This window comes from Lonchura striata, chromosome 3, assembly GCF_050655825.1.
Source record: "Lonchura striata isolate lonStrDom1 chromosome 3, ASM5065582v1, whole genome shotgun sequence".
In the NCBI taxonomy this organism is placed as follows: Eukaryota; Metazoa; Chordata; class Aves; order Passeriformes; family Estrildidae; genus Lonchura; species Lonchura striata.
In genome coordinates this window covers 25748924-25762343 of record NC_140705.1, presented here as the reverse complement: position 1 = coordinate 25762343, position 13420 = coordinate 25748924, and the positions used below count along the sequence as shown (strand labels likewise).

Sequence of the window (13420 nt, the reverse complement as noted above, 5' to 3'; positions counted from 1 at the left end):
TTTTGTTGGGAGGCAAAAAGCTGCTGGTGGCACATGTGTGTCAGCGCTTGGGTCTCCAGCTCACTCCTAAGGCTGCCCCAGAGGCTGGGCCAGGCTGTTCCTGTGCACACCAAGCAGCCTGCAAAAATCCAGACAACAGTCAGCAAAACAGCACTGCACAATCTTCTGGCTGTGCCTGAGCAATGTCTCATGGCTTTCAATTTGTCAGAAGGCAAAGCTTATCAGGCAACAGTGAAGCAGCTGCTGCTATCTCCTCAAAACCCGAAAAAAGATGTTGAGAAAATCTGGTGCTGTGCTCTAAAACTACCATTATCCATTATACAGAGCAGTCACATCCCTTTCCTAATCCACTGGCAGCAGAAAATCAGCAGTGAAGATCTTAAAGGCCTTCAGTTTGCCTATACAAACCTAAATAAACAAGGTACCAAAAAAGAGAAATCTATTATTTTCTACCTTTGTTACTGCATTTTATGTACCCTTTCCTTCTAGACCTCAAACTCTTTTTCCCCTGAAAATGAAAGCTGAAATTCTGTGAGCAGGGAGCAGAAGGATTCTGTTTCCAAGTCATCTGTTTCTTTATGAACACACTTGGGAAACATATAAAAAGATTCCCCCAAGATTATGTTTGTAGATACCCCATCTGGGTGGAAGGAAATCAATGGAAATAGGAGAAATAAAATACAAAGCAGTCTACTGAAAACAGGCAAGAAAAGAATCCCTATTTAGATGATTACTGTAATGAGCTATACTGGAGACACTAAAAGAGACTGATATGCTTAAACCATTTGTCAATCATGCTGATCAAAAGTATTGCAAACTTACAGAATGCATATTTTCAAATGTGAAACAAGAATGGTTTGATTTTTCAGTGCAGAAGATCAAGTCTGAATTAAAACATCTGCATGCTGTGCTTAGATTAAAAAAATGATAGAAACAGTGGGCGGCTCAAAAGATACAGCATGGGTTGATTGCAAGACTAGTCAGCAGCCACAAGCCTCGTGTGCTGGTAAATGTGATGATTTATTTAATCTTGGACTTTGTTTGTGCACTGACCCTCTGTGCTCTGGCTTGAAAGTAAAAGGTTCTCAAACCTGTACTTTTAGGTTTTTTAACAGTGTGTTTCTTATTAGTGCATTTCAAGGAGGGTGTTATAAACGAAAGGAAAATCCTTCCGAGTTAGGATTAATGCATGGCACTTTATAGCAATGCATGCATCTAAGTTCTCTATTTACAAATTAAAATAAAACTTTAAAGTTCAAGCAACCCATCACATCAACACATACTCCAAAGGCTTCCTTTGGCTCTCAAGCAATCTCAGGGAGATAGACCTGTTGATCTAGTGTTAGACTGGCTGGGTCTGGCAGGCAGCCTGTCCTCTTCTCCCTTCCACACTGCTGAGACTGTTTCTAACACAGCCTCATGTTCTTTATTTCTTTTTTCTAGAAACATGTTATGCAATAGCATGCAAAATATTGTGTAATAATAGCAATAATATTTGCTGGCTTTACATTAAATTTTAGAAAATAGATATCACAGCTTCTTAGCCTCTTAAATATTTCTTTACTGTTATTATCGATATAGCTTCAATAAGATAAGGAGAAAGCACCCTGGACCTCCTTAAAGTTACATATATTTCAATTGCATCTGCTGATCTAGTAAAAGAACTCTGAACTACACAGGTAAAGATGTTGCATTTCTGCATTCCTGTGAATACTTGCATTATTTGAAAAAACAGCTTTTTCTGCTTTCTGTGCAAAGGAAATTTGGCCAACTTCAGTTTGTTAACCTCTCCTTTCTACTCATTGTCTAGAGACTCTACCATTATATGTGATAGAAGATGCTAGCAACACTTGGTCAAATATATTCTCACTGCTGGAATGAAAGAAGAGCAATTCTTAAGCACAAAACCATCAGGTTTTGGACTTTCATTCTGCCAGCACTCTGAAGTTGTTTTTAGATAGTCCATGGTCATTGCTGCATTATATGCATATTACATTTATTTGCCATAATATTCTCCTGGAAGTGGCATTTAATTTTTCTTCCTGCACAGCAGGGTGCTTCAGTTGCTGATCTGCATTTCCACAGACACAGAAAAATCAGATCTCCTGTCTCTGTGGCAAGCATGATGGTTAGTCTCATTTGTCATCCTCCTTTATGTCTGAGGAGACAGTGGCAGAAAGACTGCAAACCCACGTGTGAGTGGATTAGAGGGTTTGTGGGGAGTGGACTCTTGGGAACCCTGTGCCCCAGGGAGAGATGCTCAGTTGCCCTCATGCCTCTCTCACCAGGTGCTGGCAGCAGGGCCAGGTGACCCTGGCAGAGGCAGGAACTGTTGGATGCAGTTTGCCAAAACAGCAGCAGCATGGAATGGTTGATGAGATTTCTTTGCCACTGAACATTTCTAGCATAAAAACACCCTTTAACAGAATGGGATTCAGAGAGAGGTGTGGGGGAGAAAAGAAAAAAAAGCAGGCAAGCATCGTTCCTTCCTTATTAGCCATTTTATGTATAAATCCCTGGTGGGGGAAGGCCTCTCTGTGAGTATGAAGGAGGGATGTGCCAAGGAAACACACGTGCAGTCTGGTGCTGGAGGAGGCATTGCAGCCCCTTGGACTGGGCACAAGGAGCACAGGAGGGACAGCAGAGGACTGGAGGCAAGTGAGCCAAGGAGTAGTAATCCCCATCATAGCCAGAGGTCCAGGAGCATTGCTAATGGAAATTTGTCATGCTCTGCTTACCAGAGAGGCATCTCAAGTGCTTTCTCCAGGCTCCTCCATGTATCTTAGGGGAGTGCAGTAATAAAACATGATGGCCACAGTGCCATTGTTCAGACTGCAGAGGAGCAGAATCTGTCCTTTCATGACAGATTTACTGATTGTGAAAGGATATAATTGGTAAATGACAGCTGTTAATTAATCAGCTGCTGTGGTGCAGCATGTCCCTGTAGCCTGAGCACCATGTGCCTTTTCTGCTGGGGAACTCCATCACTGTCAAACCCCTCAGTAACTTACGTGGAATGAAAATAGAACAAATGGAGTTTCTCATAATTAGGTATTTCATCTCTCTTAAAGTGTACCAGTGTTGCTTTTGCAACCACTGTTTCTGAGTGAAATAAGAATTACGCTGTGCCACAAAAAAAAAAAAAAAAAAAAATAGGTATGAAGCTAGTAATAGTAACATCTCCGCCTGCACTTGCCTGATTGCTTGGGTTGCCACCTCTTTCTTTGCTCTTCATGTCACCAGCAGGGCAACATATAGGTTGATTGTAAAATACTGCAGTTTTCATTCAGCATGCCCAGTGAAAACAGGTAATGCTTAAATATGTGTTTGGAAGAGCAAATTGAATGTTTCAGATTCATGATGGATATATTATCTTTTCCTGAGCAGTTAAAATTATGTCTGTAATCCTTCAGTCAGTGCCAGCAGTCTTTAAACTTGTCCAGTATGGTGCTATTAGTCTTCATTTTTATCTCCATCCTGATAATTTTTATAAAATAATCCAACCAATATTACATTATTCCTCCCCCGCCCCCCATTTTCATAGCTAGGAATTGTCTTTTGATTTCTTCTTTATTAATATGATTTGGACAGATCCAAAAAGATACTTAGATCCATAAACTGATTCATTCACCTAAACTCCCAAGTCATCTTGAACAGCAGCCTCAGCTTCAGATGAGTTACTTGTTTGTTTCCATTGAGAGCTCCATGTGGTTAGTTTAGGCTTACAAATCTAATTTCTGGATCCGTAAGTCAAGGTAAATGAATCCCACTCATGGGACACAAATAATCCTTCATTTGTCCTATAACTATCTTTTCAGGCTGGGACTTTTGTCTCAGATCCAGCACGTCAGCAAAGACCTCAGGGTTGAACACAGCCTTGGGAGGAAGATTATGATTTTGACGAACCTGAGTAATTTGGTCTTTGCACACTGACCCAAAACCCCTAACATTTAAATGGAAAACATAGCACAATGAGCTATGTCTGTTAGGAGCTGAAGCTTTGCTGATTTTTTGTGGTGCACATATTCCTTATTTAAGAAATATGTTTTATTTTTCCCTTTTGCCAACTTACGAGGAAGAGAAGAAAGACCAAGAAATGTATTTTTTTCAGCATTTAATATCAGTCATGGCATTTGAGGATGTTCATACAATGATAAAAATATCCTCATCTTTTCTTTTGAATGTGTGGAGAAAATCTGCCATAAACAGGGTTATTGTTCAATTTTATTTTACATTCATTTGTACTGGTATTGAAAATGAGCAACAAGGGAGACCACAGGTGCTAAAGCAGTAAAGAACTGGAAAACAAATAAAATGCTTCATTTTCAGCCAGAGACAGGTTACAATGTTTCCTGGGAGAAAGCTTTTAATAGAAGGAAATTTTGTGGTAAACTGATGGTGACATTAGGCAGAATTTATTAGAATTGATTAATTTAATCTGCATATTTTTTTATTATCTGATATATGGCTACCATGTAATGAAAATTTTGCAACACTCAAAGCCTGTGCACAAGGTTATATCTTCTTGCATAAATCTGAGCACATAAAGGGGGTTGGAGAAGTGCTTTAAATTGCAAGGGATGATCTAGATGATAAAATTTAAGTGCAAAATGAATATTAATTTTTAGTGCAGTAAAATTAGCTGACTCTGAAGACTTCAGGTACTTAACCTTTTCTGAAGTGCAATTATCTGTTTTAAACTGAATTCTAAAATTATTTTACTCTTTCAACTTTATGTGTGTTTGGGGTTTTGGTGATAGTCCATTCTGGTTTGGATGCTGTGCAAGTGCTCAGGGGAGATGGGAAGTTCTGGGTAGGGGATCTGGAGCAGTGTGCTTTGAGCTTTTAGAGGGGATGCCCTGGCTGCACTTAGTCACTGACATCTTGACGTGGCCAGTTTAGTACCAGTGACATCTCCATCCTGGGGTGAGCTCCTCTGAAGTGACTGCATACCTTTCCTTTGGGGCACTAGGAAGAACAGTGTGAAATTCTGAACACTGAACTTCCTGGAAGAAAGCCCTTTCCATGCTTCAGGTTGCTTTCTTTGTGATTTTAGGATTTGCATTTACCTTGCAAAGGTGAGTCTGCCTTCCAATGAGGATGCCTCTGTTCTTAGGTAAACAAGGTATTCTAAAAATATGCAGTGAGGAACACCAAAGTTTCCACTGAGTCACAGACTCCCCAGCCAAAAGCTACCATCATCACCCACCCCAGCCAAGTTACCTCAAGATAAACAAACTTGACAGAACTTATTTTGACTTCCTTTATAAGTGGTAGCTTTTTGAAGTACTCTCTCATGATACGAAGTTCAGGTCAGGTCCAGACTGCACTGCCAGGGAGCTGCTGTTACGTGACTGGTACATGGTCTGAGTACTCTGCACGTTCCATAAAACTGAGTCTTCAGTAAATTTCTATTAGAATAGGTATAATCACTTGTCGGTAAAAAATAATATATTTTACTCAGATTCATTTATGGCTAAATTCATTTATGGCTTATAATGGACTAATATTCTTACAGATTCCTACGAGAAGATTAGAAAATGTGTTCTTCATCTTTGCAGAGCATATCCCCATCAAATCTGAGATGACTGAGAATCTATTTGCAAGCTATTTTATTTGCAGTCAGTAAATCTGTCAGACATAAAGTCATGAGAGTTGCCCACTACAGGAAGGACATGGACCTGTTGGATCAAGTCCACAGGAGGGCAACTGAGCTGCTTAGAGGGATGAAGTACCTCTCATGTGAAGAAGAGCTGAGAAAATTTGGATTGTTCAGCCTAGAAAAGAAGTTTAGGGTTGATGTAATTGTGGCCTTCCAGTACCTGAAGGGAGCCTACAAGAAAGATGGAGAGGAACTTTTTACAAGAGCCTGTAGTGACAAAGGAGAATGGATTCAAACTGAGAGTAAGTTTAGATTAGATATTGGGTGGTATTAGATATTTTACTGTGAGGGTGTTGTGGCAGGAACAGGTTGCCCCAAGGAGTTGTGAATGCCCCATCCCTGAAAGTTTTCAAAGCCAGTTTGGACAAAGCTCTGAGCAACCTGGTCTAATGCAAGGTATCCCTACCCATGGCAGGGTGGTTGGAATAGCCTTATAATCTTTAAGGTCCCTTCCAACCCAAACCATTCGATGATTCATTCTATAATTTTATGATATATGTAATATTGTTACAACATATTCATCTGTAAACTACTTCTGACACCTTTGTGAGAAATGATCCAAGAATTTGCAATCTCATTAATATTATTTGTCTAAATGAATAAAATGTGCATAATTAGATTTTCTAGATATTAGAGGAACAAGTACTTTTGCCATTGAAAAGTGTATTTGGGTTCTTTATCATTATGCAAAACCTAATTCTACAAGAAAAGAAAAAGTGAAACATGCAAAATCATGTGTGACTGTCACATGGCAGAGGGAGTATGTCATTTTCAAGACATTAAAATTCTGGCTCAGAAAAAGGAATGTCTGTGAAGAAGAGTGGCACACTGTTGATTTTTTCAGTTATTTGATCTGATTTGAGATCAAATAAATTTGAAATCAAATTCTAAAATCCTTTTCAGAAGATAGTGTATTTTTTAGGTCAGCTTAGGTATTGAAACATTTTCATCTCTGTAAATGCCATTAGAGATACAGTGTTTGCCAATTATTTATAAACTTCCCTCTTCCACTCCCAAGAGTTCAGTTTGTCTCCACCTTTGATGTGGTTTGCACATCACTGCATGAGAATCAAGGCAATACAAGGAAATAGCGGTCTCTTCTAAATTTGTGGTAGGATACTCAAATCCATTTACTGCTTTTTTTTGCAATGTTGTGGTTAATCAAGGGACAGCCTTGAGGAAATCATTATTGAAAATCAGCCAGGAAAATGAACTTTATAATACAGTTTATCAGACAGGTCTTTAAACTGCTGGATGCCAAACCACCCCCATTACCCTGCCTAGGCCAATATGGCAATCGGGGAGAAGTCACTTCCCTTATATCCACTGTTTAGGGAAGTACATTTCCTGTATCACAGGTTCCACTGTGTTTCACTGTACTCTGTGTTTCAGAGTACAAAACATTAACACAGATTTTGCACAATGGTGGAGACTCATTAGAAAAAGCAATGAGGAGTTAAATGGGATCATCAGTTTAAGCTTGCAGGGGCTTCCCAGTTGGATTTGGAAGGGGTCATCAGAGACACAACAACATTATCCTTGAGAAAGTCCCTATGCATGGAAGGAGAGGAGGAGGCTGCCACAGCAGGAGGCAAGGAGGTGAAGGCAGCTGGCAGTTCTCCATACATCTTGCAGCAGGCATGATTCCTGAATTTGCAGCTGAAAGTGGCTGTAAATCACTCTCCTCTGCACTCTTTCAGCTCTGATTATAACGAGCAATCAGAGTGGCTGAAGTGTTGCCTTGCTTTCCAGATGAAGCACCTGTAATACTGTTTTGAGCTCATTTGAATGCTAATTAGTAATAGGATCTTTAACATCAGAAGTGGGTTCCGTATTTGACACATAACCACCTTAAGCATACACGTCTGTGTAATAAGTGATAAAATATACATCAGCAAGCAATTGCAATTGTCATGGAACAAAAACATAACACATTCTGTTGGGGATTTTTCTCTAGGTATGCAACACATCATGCCCGACATTCATGGGTTCACAGTTCCAAATGAGACAGGAAAACATAAAAATGCACTCAGTCTGCAACTCCTGAAAGTTGCAGGTTGAAAAGTTTGGGTAAGAACATAAGAACCAGTGAAAATAGAAAGGCTTTCAAATAATTAATTGTTTAAGGACATCTTGAACTGCAGGAATGTCAAGATTGAAATTACTTTGGTGTTTAGCTTCTCATATGAAAATATTTCCATATTCATAATAATTCTTTTCATCTTGATCTGTTTTGTTTCTAAACTTCTTTAAATTGGAGCACCAAAATGGTCTACTAGAGCCTTTGCAGTTTCATTTATCTTCCTTTCTTAAAAATTGCCTTATAGAAAATACTCAAACTGATGTGATACACTGAGCAAAATCTTTCTGTAGAATGTAATGCTTTCAAGATCTTTCTCCAGAAATAACATTATCTAGAGTCTGTGCACACAGAAAGAGGTGGTCTTTATCAGTGGAGAATTTTTAATACTGTTCAACTCATTTTCTGGATCACTTATGAATAGTTTAAAAGAACACGTTCACCAAATGGTTCTTGTGGGATTCATCTAGCAACTTCTCTAAAATGAACACCTATTTCCTGACTTCCATAATGTGTAACTTGATGAGCTCTCCAACAGCTACCTCATTAAGGAAAAGGGCAGCAGCTCCTCTTGTATTCAATAGGAGTGTATTGGGAACATCTGTCTTAGTTAGTCCCTTGTTACTTTAGTAATCCCAGAGAAGCTTAAGCCTGAAAGAATTATCAAATCTCCTTCACCCTCATGTGGCACTGCTGCCCAGACACTTCAGTCTGAGGAGTATTACTGTGGACAATTCTGGCTTCTGTGGATTTCAGGGGCAGGAAGCAACTGAACTGGAAATTAGGTGGCCACAGCTTGGTATTTAGGATCAAAATCATGCCTGAATCCTGAGTGTTTAAGTTCTTTTGCATCTATAAGCTAAGTGAGTAAGTTTACACACATTGGGAAAAGTTTGGAGGTCTCTTTATGTAGGCACCTGCAATAGCAATTAGGCTTTGAAGTAAAATCTACATTTATCAGTGGATCTGTTCTCTAGGCCTGTATTCAGAAAACATCCTTCACTGAGTGGTTAACCAAGTATTTACTTTCAAGTGTGTACTTGGAGTCTTCATCATAAATTTGGCTGAAATATAAATAAATTATTTGCCAAAGACAATCTTCAGTCTTCTTTATAGTCAAAGATAAGTGTATACATTAGACCTCTTCTGATGGATTGTTTCAAAATATGAGTATTTTCTCATGAGTATTTTCTTCTTCTTATGCATAATTTTTTCCATGGTAGAAATATTATTTCTACTATTTTCTCCAGGTGACCAAACCCAAAGTCTTTAAAGTACTTGACTGCAACTGGAATTTACTTTTATTTCAGTTCAGTAGTTTGTAGCAAAATAATTCATTCAGAGCCTGGAGAACTGCAAAATGTTTCTTTTCATACAAGTCCCTATTCTTAAAAATAGAACATCCCTTGCAAATTTTGTGATAGAAGTGATATTTGTTTTTTGGAGAAAAAAAATTTTCTTATAGGACTAATACAGTCATAATAAACTTAATGACAAAGAAGGAACAAAAGGAACAAAAAGGCGATACAGATATTTAAATTTTCCTGTTTGTACATTTTAAATAACCAATACTGGTTTTTATTAAACACAGATTTTGCGAACACTACATACATAACAGATATAAAGATTAATGTTTCTTGATGAATAAGAATGTTTGATAAATAAATTATTGTCAGTTTATGTAATTCTTAGCATAAATACACTTAACCTTCTTTTCATGATGACTGATAATTTGTCATCAACTAGCTTACTGAATTACCTAAAACATTAGTAGAGTTTACTAGTGTCTACAACATTTGTATCACTTGAGGGTGACTTTGTGTTCTCTCTCTGTCCCTCTAAAAAAAAAGGGGATTAAAATTTATAAAATTGTTGGCTCCAAACATAATGAACTAGAGCTAGATTGATGTAGGAGAACCAGTAAAATTATAACTGGAAAGTAAAAATTATACCAGAGAAAAAGAACATGTATTTTCCTCCAACCAGTGTAAATGAAGTTATATCTGCTTTCCTCAAATGTTTTTCTTCTGCCAAAGGCTTGCTTTATTTTTGACACAGTAAGCTCTTAAAGCTCTTAGAGTGTCATCAACCTTTATTATATCTCTCTACTCTTCATTTTTTCAAATCACTAAATAGCTGTATTTATCCTTTTGAATGTGGTGATTTGGCATTGGCTGTCAGCAGCCTGGGTGTAGTTAAGCAAAACCATATATCATAGTGAGGAACCCTTCCTAAAGGGATGGTGAAGTTTGGGAATGCAGTCTGTGCTCAGTAGTTTTGATCCTTTTGTGCAGAGACTCATCCTCAGCAGTAGCTGCAGCCATCACAGTTTACATGGTGGCAGAGCCCAAGCAATTGTTTATACCCTGAGATGATCTAGCATTGGTGGAACTAAGGAGTGCATTGAATGCAAAAGGCCTCATCCAACTATATATTTAGGTATAAAATTACACACGTGTAGCTGAAAAAAAAAAAATCTCTTTATCCCAAGAGTGCTTTTCCGAATTGATCATCAGAGGCAATTAGTTCCTTATGTTGTCTTTTCACTGACACTGGTAGCCCTGTGTCCCAGGAAATGTGGTGTTGCCATCACCTGTTGCAGCTTGCAGGCTTTGTGCTAAAGGCGTAGCACAGGGCTGGGACCTGCCAGCCTTTCTCTAGACTGTTCAGGGTCTGTCCCCAGCTCCCTTTGAGCTTGCTGACTTCTAGCAGCCTTTGTCTAATGTCTGAGTGATTTTTACCTTCACTGCTTTACTTCTTGCCTAGGTTTGTACTGTATCTGTAATTAATGGTAGCAATAATAAATCATTATTCTGTGTGGAGGGTGCTGCTATGGCCCTAGAATAAAAGTGATGCATAGGGGGAGTACAGGGTTGGGATGGAAGTGGAGGCATAGAAAGCAAAGGCATGGGATGATAAGGAAGACTCCAGGACTGTAAGGAGGGACCAGGAATCAAGGTCAGCTGCAGGTCTTTAAAGGGATACAACATTGAGATATGGGTAAAATCACTTCACAAGTAACAAAGAGAGAGAAAAAAAAAAAAAAAAAAAAAAAACACAAAAAACAAAAAACACACACAGCAGGTGTAAAACTTACTATATCTAGTGAATTTGGATGGGAAATGGAGTTGCTAAACAATGAAGAAAGAACAATGTATATAGCATCCTAAAAATAAACTCCTGTGCTTCCTGGAGAGGAGAGGAAGAAATTATTGCTGTCAGTTTTGTCTCTGTAGTGGATTGTCCTCATCTGGATGCCAGGCACCTACCAAAGCCTTTCTATCTCTCACTTCCACAATTGCAGGGGGAGAGAAAATATAACAAAGGATTCATGGGTTGAGGTAAACATGGAGAGAGATCTCACAAATACTGTGAAGGGCAAAACAGGATAGAATTGGAGATATTAGTTGTTACTAACAAAATCAGAGCAGGATAATGAGAAGCAAAATAAGACCTTAAAACTACCTTTCTCCCCACTTCTTCCTCCTTACCAGCTCTACCTCCTCTCCCCGAGTGGTGCAGGGAGACAGGGAATGAGGGTTACAGTCTGCTTAGCTCACCACAGGTTATTTCTGCCACTGGTCAGAAAGAGGAGTCCTTCCCCTGATCCAGCGTGCGTTCTCTCCCACAAGAGACAGTCCTCCATGAGTTTTTCCAACATCAGTCAATCCCCACAGGCAACAGTTCTCTTCATAATGCTGCAGTGTGGGTCACTGTTCTGTGGGATGTAGTCCTTCAAGTACAAACTGCTCCACTATGGGTACCCCGCGAGAAACAAGTCCTGCCAGGAGCCTGCTCCAGCACAGGACTCCCATGGGATCACAGCCTCATCCCAGGCATCCACCTTCTCCAGTGTGGGCCTCCAGCAAAGGGCTGCAGGTGGATCTCTGCATCCCCATGGCCCTCCAAGGGCTGCAGGGCACAGCTGCCTCACCATGGGCTGCACCAGGGGCTGCAGGGGAATCTCAGCTCTGGCACCTGGAGCACCTCCTGCTCCTCCCTCTGCACTGACCTTGGGGTCTGCAGAGCTGTTCCACTCACATATTATCACCCCACTCTTCTCTGGCCACAATTGCATTTGAGACACAACTTTTTCTTTCTTCTCCTTAAATATGTTATTGCAGGGGTGTTAGCTCCATTTCTGATTGACCCAGCTTTATCCAGCAGCACATCCATCTTGGAGCCATCTGGGATTGGCTCTGCCAGACACTGAGGAATCTTCTGGCATCTTCTCACAGAAGCCAGCCCTGTACCACCTCACTGCTACCAAAACTTGGCCATGCAAACCCAATGCAGTATCTTGCATCAAAGAACTCAGAGTATTGCAACTCACACCAGTGTTGTCCTCTCCACACTGAAGTCGTCAACCTTAGGATCCCCAGGGCAGTGGAAGGGTGAGCATAAAACCAGGGAAAGACTTAGACACTACAAAGCTGGTTTGTGCCTGCTTGGAATTTGAGCTGTAATCATTACTGTGGAACTAAACTTGTAATAAATCTTGGATTAAAGGAAAAAGAAAAGAAAGTGCTTCTTTTAAGATCTGTTTTTGCCCATAGACATAGTAAAATTGTAACATCTTGTTTGAAGTTCAAGCAAACTAAGTGTAACTTGGTTGCAACAAATTGCTAATTAGCCTTTCATAAATAAAAGCATGACATTTTCTACTCTCATTAATTAAGGCAAAGTCTTCTTCCTGGATCTGAAGGTGTCTGGATTGCAGTGATCCCTAGCTGTGATCATAAGTTTTAAGATGAACATAATCCTATGAAGCATCTTTAGGTATGTTAATCATGCATTTCTTGAGGATCTTTGATTTCCCACATAAGCTTTGCAAACTTGCAATTCATTGATTGTGTTCAATAAAGATCTTTGGCTTGGTTAATTCAAGGAGCAATTTTCTAGTGCCCAGGTGGTTCTTATGTATGCTGTTTTAGCTTCTGCTTAGATTTTTACAAGTGCAGAAACATTTGCAGGTCTGTGAACTTTTAAGTTTTCTGGCAGGGAATTTAAGCATAGATCACTAATTCTTGGTCACAGTGGTCACTGTCTGGTGCCTCAGTTTTGGCACATACCACTTTAGTGTGTTACTCTTTTTTCTAAACATTATTTTCTTCAAAGAATTTCAATTTTTACTTCATTTAGCCTTCATGTCTGGTGTTAGGGTTCTTTCAATAGTGGTTGTCTTATCATCACATTCTTCTGCTGATTAGTCTTTTTTTTTTTCCTTTTCACCTCTCTAAATAAAAAATTGACCTAGGTATGGTTTAGTACCTCCTAGCCATTAAGATTTTGTGGCATTTCATTTGAAAAGCATCAGGAAATAAAGCACTGAAGGACCTGTTATCCCAAGACAGTCCTGTATGTACACAATTCTCTGCTCCATTTCACCAAAGTAACAATGAAAATTTTAATGATGGATCAAGTATAGGAATATAATTGTTGTCACCTGTATCTGCAGTAATTTTCTCTTATAGGCAATGTTCTTTCTAATGCCTGCACTTCATAATGGGGTCTCTGTGGCTGACTGCAGGTGTTATACACCCACTGTCTTTGCACTGCTATGTGAGCTCTCTTCATGTACTCACCACCTCCATCTTATTTCTTCTTCTTGGAGTGAGAATAACTGGCTTAAAAATAAGAGTCAAGGAATAGCTTAGGTCTTTTAGCTTCTCTGTACT

The 13420-nt window shown here is 39.4% G+C and overlaps 1 protein-coding gene across 15 annotated transcripts in view; it reads left to right on the top strand.

Moving 5' to 3' along the window:
- KHDRBS2 (KH RNA binding domain containing, signal transduction associated 2) overlaps positions 1 to 13420 on the top strand; it is a 349072-nt gene that overhangs the window by 139686 nt on the left and 195966 nt on the right. The gene's annotated exons all lie outside the window — the stretch shown is intronic.